An 11478-nucleotide genomic window follows, 5' to 3' on the forward strand; every position below is an offset into this window, starting at 1 on the left:
TATATATATATATATATATATATATATAACACCATCAAAGCTTAGGAAATCTGAAATCTCAATGTGTTTGGCTAATTAACCCTTCATCTGGTATGAAGTTATGGAAAATGCATGCAGCTAATTTCAAGAGCCCGCATATGGTCCCCGATATGTAATGAATTTGAATGAGCAAAAAGTTACAAATCTAAAATGGATAATAATTAACATGATTTCTCTCTCATTTATATATTATCAATTGTAATTATAGTTTCTTGAAAATTTTATAGTTGGTGGAAGGATGTGGGCTTAGCAAATAAGTTGTACTTTGCAAGAGACAGGCTGATGGAGAGCTTCTTTTGGTCAGTTGGAATGGTATATGAACCACAATTTAGTGAATGCAGAAAAGGTTTAACCAAAGTGGCGAAGCTTATCACTATTATAGATGATGTTTATGATGTTTATGGCTCTCTTGAAGAACTTGAACAATTTACAGATGCTGTCGAGAGGTTTGTACTTGTAAAAAACAATAAATTTGTTGCATTTTTGTACTTCAAAACACAAATTTAATTAATTATTTTTATCTGAATTTTGGTGCTCTTATGACAGATGGGATATCAATGCTTCGCAGCATCTTCCTGGCTGCATGAAGATATGCTTTTTAGCTCTTTACAATACAGTTAATAACATGGCATATGATGTTCTTAAGGAACAAGGTCATGTCATCCTTCCTCAGCTCGCAAAAGTGGTAAGTGCATTAATATTATATATTCGGAATATGAAAAAGTATATTTAAATATAACAAAATATATTTTCCTTTATTATCTTATTTCTTTAAAATATATATTTTTAATACTTTTGATTAGATGATATCATGTATTTTTGTGACTATAAATATTGTTGTTATATTTTTGAATATAATGAATCATGGTTTGTTTCTTAAGAAAGTTATATATTTTGCGAATTCGCATGACAAATAATTTACAAATCAACATATATAAATACATTATCAATATCATTTAATAAAATTTTAGGTCATTTAATATAGTGCATTTTCTCCAATATATATATATTTTTAAAAATAAATCTTAATATTTATACTATATTAACTTTAGAAAATTAAAGTAATGTTATCATAATACTGAAATCGCAATAAATTTGGTGTAAGAGGTTTAAATCTTAGATATCTTCTATTTCATTTTTGTAGTAAGTACTTTAAATAAATTTTAGTTTGTTCAATTTTTTTTAAAATTGAAATTAGATTTTTTGCAAAAAAATATAATATGATTAAGATAAGATCACTTTGTACAAAAGGAGGAAAAATTACTTTCTTTTAAACTAAAAGAATTTTTTTCTTCTAAAATAAATTATAAAAAGGCAAATTATAGAAAAATTATAATTTTAAATTTAACATAATAGATAAGAGTAAAATGAAAACTTTATGCTCACAGGGTAGGACCATGTAAATTTTAAAATATGAGGGGTGTCTGTGTAGTAAAACTCATAACAATTTATTCTTAACAATTTTTTATTTTATTTTTCTTTTCTTAATTGTTGCCCAATATTTTACATTATTAAGCAAGCCCCAATAAAATTGTAATTTCTGCACCCGATTTTTTCGTTAGATTTTGATAGATGAATTTATCTCTATAAACCGTGTTTTTTAGTGGGCAGATTTGTGCAAACTGTTCTTAAAGGAAGCTCAATGGAGTTACAATAAGCATATACCTAGTTTTGACGAGTATCTCAATATGGGATGGTTATCATCATCCGGACCACTTCTTCTTGTTCATGCCTACTTTCTAATGGATAAAAATATTACAAATGAAGCTATAGAATGCTTCAATGATTACCCTGCTCTATTACGCTATCCATCCACAATTTTTCGTCTTTGCAATGATTTAAGTTCCTCAAAGGTACGTTACCTTTTAGATCACTTTCTTAGAAGACGACAATAGTTTATCAAGGGATTAATGCTGATATATATATTTTTACTGTACCAGGCCGAGATTGAGAGAGGTGAAACTGCAAATGCAATTTCATGTTACATGCATGAAAATGGTGATTCTGAGGAAGTTGCTCGTCGATACATTAGAAGATTGATTGATGACAACTGGAAGATGATGAATAAAGAATTGGTTTCGAATTCCCTTTTCAGCAATTCCTTTATTGAAATAGCCATAAACCTTGCTCGAATATCCCAATGTCACTACCAACATGGAAATGCTCACAGTGATCCAAATGACATAACGGGAAACCGAGTTTTGTCGGTTATTATTGAGCCCATTCAATTGGCACAGTTATAGAGGAACTTAAAACTATATATAAATTGAGAGGAAAGATTGTTAACTTTAAGAAGTGAAGCTGGTTTAGATATTATACGGTACACAAGGATGATTATTGAACGGTGGTAAAGGAAGCGAGAATGAGTCAATGATGTTGCTGGTTCAACCTTGACTAAAGGATGCTTCTTGCTAGCTTATACTCAATTGAAAGGAAACTATTGTGTTTCAAAATAATTGTTAAACTTTTGGCAAGTAGAAGTGTTTGTTGTATGATTAATGTTCAAAAATCAACAAAATACATGTGGAATGGAAATTGAAATTTACGGCCAAAATGTGACCTATGCGACCGTATTTGTCCTATAAGGGTGTGGTCGCATGGTATATTGCAAGGCCTTTAGGCCCTGCTTTCGAACAACCTGTGCGATTACACTACGCAACCGCATAGTGAAACCAAAATAGCCATTAAGGCCTTTTTGGTTTGAATTTTGGTGGATTTTCAACTAGTTTTGACACCACTTCGTATAACTAAGTCTAATGGCTATATTTATGTGATTGTGGATCAAGAAATAACATGAAAAAAACATAAAATTATAGAGCCGCAATTGAGATAATTTTCTTCATTCCAAGTATTAAAACTTCCAATATTATTCTCATATTCAAATCCCTTTTGTGTCCTCAAAGTTCGGAGGATTACACTAAAGTGATTAAGTGTTAAATCCTTGATAAGGCTTGATTAATCCTTCAAACTATTTGTCGAAAACCTTATAATCATTAAATTTGAATCTGAAAGGGGGGAAATATCGTTTGAGGACAACGATTACGTGTTCGGACCTTCTTTATCTTCATTTTAATCTTTTGTTATTTTTTACATTGTTTTCTTCTCCATTCTCATCTTTGTGAAGATCTTATTTCCAACAATATCAAACAATATTTTATGCAATGGAGAATGAGACCATTATGGGACAATCAAATTGATGAATCAAGATCTCGTTCGCTTGGACCGTTTGGATGAAACAAATTTCAAAAGGTGCCAAGATAAATTGAAGTTCCTACTAATAGTATTAATGATATTCTACATTCTAGATTCGGAATTGCACTGCTATCGAAACTAACAAATGGAGAAATCAAAGCCATAAAAGCAGAAAGACAATAGCGCCAAGAGGATGAACTCATATGCCATGGCCATATACTCAATGCATTGTCTGATCAATTGTATGACCTCTGCACGAATACATCATTGGCAAAAGAAATATATAATGCTTCAGAAAGTAAGTACAAAGCCAAAGAATAAGATACCAAGAAATTTTTGATTTCAAAATATTTTGATTTTAAGTTTCTTGAAAATATTCTCACTCTTTCCCAAGTACATGAGTTGCAAGTCCTTGTCAACAAATTGAAGGTGGTCAAAATTGAGATCCCGAAAACTTTCCAAGTGAAAGCAATTATTGCAAAACTCCCAGGGACGTGGAAGAGATATATGATGAAGATTATGCATAGTTTCGAAAATTACTCTTTAAAACAATTACAGAAATATCTTCGCATCGAGGAAGAGTCAAGGGTGGGAGATAAAAATGATGATTCTTATGAAGGCATTTCTAAGGCAAATGCAATAGAAAAGACCTAACCTTCTAAATTCAACAAGAGAGAAACCTTCAAGGAACTTTAACGAGTCCAAGAAGAAAACCAAAGGTGGTTGTTTCGTATGTGGAAAATCTAGACATTTTGCAAAGGAAAGTCGACACCGAAAAAGAAATACTCCAAAGCAATTGTAAACTCCATCAAAGAAGACAATATCGTGGCCATCATAAGTGAAATCAATGCTATGAAGGGAAAGGTTCCCGGTTGGTGGTATGACACATGTGTAACCGTACATATGCCATATTAAAAATTTCGTTGTTCAAAACATATTATGAAGTTGATGGAGATCAAGAGATTCAAATGGGTAACGATGTTCGATCCAAGGTGGTTGAAAAAGGAAATGTAGAAATCATCTTCACTTCCAGCAAGACTCTTACCTTGACAAATGTGCAACATGTTTTCGATATGAATAGAAATTTAGTTAGCGATAATCTCTTAGGAAAATCGGATATTAAATGTGTTTATGAGTCCTGTAAACTTGTATTATCCCTAAATGAAGAAATTTATTATAAAAAAGGCAATTATTGTGAAGGAATGGTCAAATTCTATGTCGTTGACAAGATTATTAATAATAAAGTCGATTTTGCTTATATTGTTGATTCATTACATTATGACATGTTAGATTAGGTCAAATATGTAAAAACACTACGAAAAAAACGTTAAAATGTGATTAAATTTCATACAACAAAAATAATGTATTTAAATGTAAAATATGTGTAGAATCTAAGATGACTAAAAAGCCATATCAAAGTATGAAAATAACTTCTAATATTTTAGAATTAGTTCATATGGGCATTTGTGAATTAAATGACATGTTAACTGGAGGTGGGAATAGGTATTTCATTACCTTTATAGATGATTTCTCTAGATATACATATTTTTATTTGATAAAATATAAACATGAGGCCGTTGATATGTTTGAGACATATAAAAATGAGGTTGAAAATAATCTAAGGAATAAAGACTTTAAGAAGTGACATAGGAGGTGAATACTTTTTTAGTGATTTTAATTTATTTTGTGAATAACAAGGTATTGTCCATCAATGTTCTGCACCTAAGACAACCGAATAAAAATGTTTAACTGAAAGAAAAAATAAACTTTAGTTGAAATGATAAATGTCATGTTAAATTATGTTAAGTCACCATTCAATTTTGTGGGGTGAAGCATTGTTGAAAGCACGTAGAATACTAAATAGGATTCTTTCGAAATTTACAAAGGTTTCGCCTTACGAATTATGGAAAGGAAGAAAACCAAATCTTTGATACTTCAAAGTGTAGGAGTGTCTTAGTTATTGTAAGAACACGAACCCAAATAGAACCAACTTGGGCCCAAGAGACATTAAATGTGCCTTTGTTGAGTACGTTAATAATAGCAAATCATATAAATTATTAAATTTGGAGACCAATGTGATTATTAAATCCAGCGACGTAGAGTTCTTTGAGAATTCACTATATTCGGATAATGAATTAAGAGAAATTCATAAAGAAATTCCAAACTCTGGTACACCACAAGATGAAACATCTTCTAAAGATGTTAATGAATCAAGTGGACTCGAAGAAGCAAAAGAACTCGAATTGAGAAGTCTTTAGAATCGAATGGAATTGACTAAGTTATTTCCTTTTACTTAGTAAAGGGAAGTGATAAGAATGTTGTAAGAACAATTCCTTTGGTTCTACAATTGGAAACATATCCTAAAACTTATAGAGAGGTTATGGTTTCTCGTGATAACATCTTTTGGAAAGAAGCAATTAACGATGAGATGGATTCAATTATGTTACATGGGAACTTGTCGATTTATCATCCGGATCCAAACCTATTAGATGTAAATAGGTGTTCAGGAGAAAGTATAATATTTAATACCTTTAAAACTAGACTAGTAACTAAAGGTTATCGACAAAAGAAAGGAATAGATTATTTTGATACTTATACATCAGTAGCTAGAATAATATCAATTAAGATATTATTCGCATTGACTTCTATACATGATTTGCATGTTCATCAAATGAATATCAAGACGACATTCTTAAATGGAGATCTCGATGAGGAGGTTTATATGGAACAACTCGAAGGGTTTTCTTTGTCCGAAAATGAACGTAAGGTGTGCAAATTGGTGAAGTTATTATATAGTTTGAAGTAAGCACTTAAGAAGTGGCATGAAAAATTTGACTTAGCTATCATATCATTTGGTTTAAATACAATAGTGTAGATAAATGTTTGTATCTAAATTATGTGATATTTATTTGTTTGTATGTTGATGACAAATAATCACATGTATGGAATAGAAGAAATAAAGAGATTTTTGTCTTCTACATTCAACATAAAGGATCTTGGACAAGTGGATACCGTTTTGAATATCAAGGTTACCAAAACTAGTGGAGGTTATAATTTAAGTCAATTATATTATATTGAGAATGTGATAAATAAGTTCAAGCATTAACATATAATAATATAGTACCCATATTGATCCGGTTCAAAATTTATGAAGAATGATGGAAGGGCAGTTGCTCAATTGGAGTACGTAAGTGATATAAGAAGTCTAATGTATGTTGTTCAACGCATAAGATTGGATTACACTATGGTTAGATTTAAATCGAAAGATACCTAATTATTATGCATGAGTATTATATATTTTGAATGAGGATTTTATTGAATTTTGAACAAGTGGATGATTGTTGTATGATTGTTTAAAAATCAGCAAATTATGTGTAGAATGGAATTGGGAACTTACGGCCAAAACTTGACCGATGCGATCACCTAGGCCCTATAAGGATGCGGTCTCATCTTATAAGTGATTGTGGATTAAGAAATAACATGAGAAAAACAAAAAATCACAGAGTTGCAATTGAGATAATTTTCTTCATTCCAAGTATTGAAAATTCCAATATTCTTCTTATATTTAAATACCTTTTGTGTTCTCAAAGTTTGGGGGATTACACTGAGTTATTAAGTGTTAAATTCTTAACAAAGCTTGATTAATCCTACAAACCATAAACCATTTGCTAAAAACCCTATAGTCACTGAATTTGAATTCGAGTGGGGGCAAATATCATTTAAGGATAACGATTACGTGTTCGGGTCTTCTTTATCTTAATTTTCATCATCTTTTTATTTTTTATATTTTTTTCTTCACCATTCTCTTCTTTGTGAAGGTCTTAATTCTAACAGTGTTTTATTTTGGGGGCTATATATGTTGCATTTTTTATATCGCAAGTATTCGATATCGTAATAAGTAATATAGTGGACTTTTGAATCCAAATTATCGTTTTCACGAGAAATATACTTTAATACTTACTTTAATATTTCTAACTCCTATTTGATGAAAGCAAATAAATAATTGTGGTTTAGTGATTTTTGATCTAACTATTTGGAAATGGCGGATGCACACAAAGATCAATTTAGAATTTAAATATGAAATGGATATTAGGGCATAACAATTTCATTTATTGATTATACTTTCCTTAATGTTTTTCCTGAATTTGGAGTTTTTATGGATTTCAACAGCCAAAATTCCATGCCTTAGACTCATTAGGTGCACCATACAAACATTGTGGGAAAAATTTAGCACTATACATCCTTTAGTATTTTTATCTTAATTTTCTCTTCCGATATTCGGTCGAAGCAATTCAAGTTGGATTGTAAAGATAGCTCAAAAGGATAAAATTTTACTAGAAGTAGCTCATTTTCAATTCGAACGTTTACTAGGCCAAATATGAGTCTCAATATCTAGCTAAAAATCTGGAACATCCTTGTGCGGGTTGAAAATTAATCCTTGAAATTATTTTGATCATATTTCTTTCCTTTTAAAATATAATTGCATCCAATTGACCCCTTAGTATTCTTGAATCTTCATTGTAAGGTCCGACACAACTTTTAGTATTTACACTTTATCCTTGAACTTTGGATTTTGCTCTTTTCACCAACTTTCGTTTTTTTTTCTTTCCGTTCCACTTTCATTCATTGAGTTTCACTTGATAAATAAAATATACAATAAAAAAGATTATAATTGTAAAAAATAATTATTAAATATCTATATTTTTGGTTCAAATAAGTGTATAAAATAAACTTATCAATATACATTTACTTAAGAATTCTGAGATAATAGACTTGTATGTATTTATGCCCTCGTTTAATCTCCCTTTTTTTTTTCAAAATATATTTTTTCTCTTCTTCTCAATCACACATTTTTCAATAAAATAATATTACACAAATACCTAACTTGTTAAAACCTTAGTTGGGCAAAAATACAATGGAATAAAAATACCAACACAAGAGAAAAAAAAGAAAAAGAAAGAATACAACTATTATAAAATAATAATAGTAAAAAAATATTGCCTCATTAAAATCTTGTCTAGAAAATCAAATGGGACAAAACTTGAGGAAATAATGTCTGATTTTATTTTATTGTATAAATAAGACCATTTGGGTCTTCTAATAAATGTGAGTTAATGAAATGAAATATTGGGTGTTTTAAAATATGTGTTCAAACTCCCAGTAATCAATGGAATCGATAAGCTTTTGATGCCTAACTTTCTGATGAATAAATCAACATACATTAAAAGATCGTTCATAATTTTTGTATTCTCACACTTCCATGCGCCCTACTCTATATCACGAACATTATGTGTTTAGCTCTAGTTGAACAATGGGCTTTCACAATTATTCTTGTAATTCAATAATAAGATGTTGGACCTCCAGAGTCACTTGATAGTAATGAACTGAATTCAATTAAGCCCCCTGTTTGACCCCCATTAAATTAAATTTTATTTTTGTTTATCTTATTTTCAACCTCACAATCTTCTATAAAATAATATTACACGTAAATAAAGAACTTTTCATTTTTTTTTTCAACCACACATTCTTCAAAAAATACTATTCCACCCATTAAATTTTGAAATAATGGGGGCCAAACTAGGGCCAAACAGCAATCAATCGGGACTGGACTTGAGCTGTTTTAATATTAAGGTAAATATTCTACATCAAATATAAATGCAATAAATATAGAAAACATAAGGACTTGGTTTGTTTTATTAACAAGGTTGGCCATTAACCTTTTAACATGGAACCATTAAGTTCAAACGAGAAATTCGATCCGACTAAAACTTAAACGAGCACACGATTTTAATATTAATATGCTCAGATGAGCCACAATCTTTTAGGAGATGGCATGTTAGGAGTAAATAATCCAACATCAAATAAATATGAAATATGCTGAAATAATATACACCACCAAGAAACTTCAATGTGTGCAAAATCTAATACCTTTGGTGATAAAAAGGTTTCAGGCTCTATTTAATCAACCTACACCACAATATTACTCTAAACCAAAACACTCAAACCCTACCACATCACTAAGGTTGTCCAAGAATGGTCTAACTCACAAAGAGCCTTCTTGCATCCACAAAGGAAATATCCCACAAAGAGAACTTACAAAGAGGGAGAAGAAAAACAAGGAACGGCTGCCTCAATTATCTTCCACAGGCTGCTCTCAAAGAGACTCACAAAAGGGAGAAAAACTTCTGCCTCTCTATCTTTTTGTACACATCACACAACCACAAATGAAAAAGGAGCAGCACATTTAAAACACATTAATTTTCAGTTTTTCCCTTTAATTTTCAGGTTTAATTTCAAAATTAAAACTCATAATTTCATAATTAAACTTATATTTTAATTGGGATAATTCTCATTATTGTGGTGGTTAAGTTTGACACTATAAAATGGAGCCAATTTTTATAGTTTGATACAACCACTTGAAGATTATCATTTCTACAAATTTATACTATATTCGTACTATTTGATAATTCGATGAGAGACTCGTTCTTTCTTTTCCTATGATCATACTTATAGAAGGAGGATCAGTTGTGAGCCACATGAGTCTTATCTTGGAGTCCCATGCAAAAAGGAGGCAACATGACTTTAGATGGAAAAATTGGGTCATCTGTGTGTAGATTAATATATCAACTAATAAATATAAATAACATAATTCAATAATTGCATAAATATAATAATATTATAACAATATAAACACTATAATTCAATAATAAGAAGAGGGTTAAAATGCAAGCCTTAGGGAGTCACGGCATAGGGAGATAAGTGAACGAACCTTTATCGAGTTGTCAAAAGTATATGAACATAAAATGTATAGGGAGTACTTTCAAGTGGTTTTAAGATATATACAATAATGAAATCTAATCACCTTTTATATGTAAAACTTCAACCCCCACATTTATACCATTAAAACACAGGTTATAATATTTATGTGACACTATAATATTATTAATTTAATTTTGTATTAAATTGGAATTAAAATAGAAAAAAAATTAAAATGCATTAATTTGAAAATTTAAAACTTAAAATTAAAGAGTCATAATGGACTAAACCTTGAATTAGGTCCCTTTGACCAATCACCAATTGTTTTACACATAGTATCGATTTATGTTCAGTTCATAGCAGGTAGCACTCTTATTGATCATGCATTTTAATCTTGATTTTAGTAAGAGTCTCAGAAGAAGCCATGGAGCTATTTTTGTCCATAGATGATGCGTCGAATATCTCTTCACACACTACTATGCATTTACATTTTCTTGACAAAAATTCATTTTCCTATTTCTTTTTGAAAACTTTATTAATTAATTTTATTACATAAAAAACTTCCCCTTGATTTCAAAAAATATGTGCATGTCTCGTTAGGAATTTAAAGGGTAAGTGACCATTTGTGTGTGTGTATTATTATTTCATGTGTATTAAATTAAATATTGAAATCTTTATATTCATTTTATTGAAATTCCATGATTTTATTTTGTACAAACGGTTAAAAGATTTAACTCTCAATAATGTGCTTATGTAATATTTTAAAAGAGGTTTAATTTCAAAATTAATCTACATAATTTTATTAATAGCGAAGAGTAACCCCTATGATTTATACTGATTTTATTCTATTGAAATTTGTAACTTATAAAAAGTTTCAACTTTCAAAACTATAGTTTTTATAGTTTAAAATTTCAGTTTCAACTTTTTATTTAATACAAAACTTAAACAACAGGATGTACATTATGTATGGATTAGTTTTCATTATTGTGCGGCATTGTAGTAACTTAAGTTTTAAATTTCTAAAACTTAAAAATTGATTTTAAGAGTGATAAAATATTGATTATGAATCTCTATTTGTTTCAGGGTCTCTTGTATTTAAAGTTACAACTAAGAATAATGCAAGAAAATAGTCGAACAAATTGTATTTCACAGTTAATATATTTTGTTGAAGTTTGAAGAATCGTGATGTTCCATTTTGTCATTCATGTTGTGGTGTTGGTGTTGCTAAAGTTAATGCACTATTTAAATGTCTAAACTAGTTTTGGAGGCCTTTTGCTTTGTGAGCAAATGTGTAACCTTTGAGGCAGATAAGTAAAGATTTAAAAGACTATCTGGTAAACTTATTTTTGTCAATTGAAACCTTTTATTTATATCTTCCATTACTTTGATTCTCGTGGGAAATAAATGAGAAAATGTAAAAGAACCAATATTTCAATCATTAGTTAGTAGTAATTTTTTGGTACTAGTGAAAATGGAACATGAATACTTTTA

The 11478-nt window shown here is 29.7% G+C and overlaps 1 pseudogene; it reads left to right on the top strand.

The window, feature by feature from the left end:
* The window catches only part of LOC111383802, a 4186-nt pseudogene extending 1655 nt beyond the window's left edge, over positions 1-2531 (top strand).
* The last annotated feature ends 8947 nt before the right edge of the window (positions 2532-11478 follow it).

Source organism: Olea europaea, unplaced genomic scaffold (genome assembly GCF_002742605.1).
Source record: "Olea europaea var. sylvestris unplaced genomic scaffold, O_europaea_v1 scaffold2762, whole genome shotgun sequence".
NCBI classification, from domain to species: Eukaryota; Viridiplantae; Streptophyta; class Magnoliopsida; order Lamiales; family Oleaceae; genus Olea; species Olea europaea.